The sequence below is a fragment of the Bison bison genome, unplaced genomic scaffold, assembly GCF_000754665.1.
Source record: "Bison bison bison isolate TAMUID 2011002044 unplaced genomic scaffold, Bison_UMD1.0 scf7180017864473, whole genome shotgun sequence".
Lineage (NCBI taxonomy): Eukaryota > Metazoa > Chordata > Mammalia > Artiodactyla > Bovidae > Bison > Bison bison.
Genome location: NW_011495034.1, coordinates 12,830,900 through 12,831,771, shown reverse-complemented (window position 1 = coordinate 12,831,771; position 872 = coordinate 12,830,900). Strand labels below are relative to the sequence as shown.

The 872-nt window shown below is 42.4% G+C and overlaps 1 pseudogene; it reads right to left on the bottom strand.

The window, feature by feature from the left end:
* Nucleotides 1–240: 240 nt before the first annotated feature.
* On the bottom strand, nucleotides 241–486 carry LOC105004366 (annotated as a pseudogene).
* Nucleotides 487–872: the final 386 nt, after the last annotated feature.

Sequence of the window (872 nt, the reverse complement as noted above, 5' to 3'; positions counted from 1 at the left end):
AATAAATTTTAATGTACACGATGCAAATATACAGCATTTTGCAAATTTTTCACTCAAAGGGGTCTCTCTATTTGAGGAAATCAGCGTGTTACACTTTGAGAGATGAAGTGCAACAACCTGGGCACCAAAATAAAAAAATGAAATTGAATCAAAAAATGAAAGAGTTATGCAAGGTGATGCAGGGCAGGAGATCAAAGGTGAAGGATCATTACAATATTCAAAAGAAATCCAAAATGATGGCTACATCATGGTCTCATTAATGTTCCAAAAGTGCCTCTCTTTGGGTAAACTTGAGCATTTTGGCAGGCATTCAAGCAGCTTTGTCAGTAAAAAGATTTTTACATGACTACTATTGCTATTCCCATGATTAACTTCTATAGGTGGCATGGTGTTGAGAACACAGGAGGTGCTAGTTCTGCAGAATACACTTGGGTAACTGCTCTTCAAGCTTGTTTTCAGCAGCCGTTTCCCCTCCTCATGCTACATCCTTCTGCTCCTTGTCATGGGACCTGAGTAGTCACTTCTTGCCACTGCCTCCACCCACAACTCTGCCCCTTGAGGTGAATGGCAAAGGCCCTATTGTGGACCAAGCTGTCTCCTCAAATTCATATGTTAAAGTCCTAACCCCAACCCCTCAGAATGTGAAGGTATTTGCAGATAGGGCCTTTAAAGAGGTGATTAAGGTAAAATGTGATCTTGTGGCTGTGCCCTATTGCAATATAACCAGTACCCCTTCTAAGAGGGCTTCCCTGGTGGCTCAGATGGTAAAGAATCTGCCTGCAGTGCGGGAGACCTGGGTTTGATCCCTGGGTTGGAAAGATTCTTTGGAGAAGGGAATGGCTACTTACTCTAGTATTCTTGCCTGGAAATTT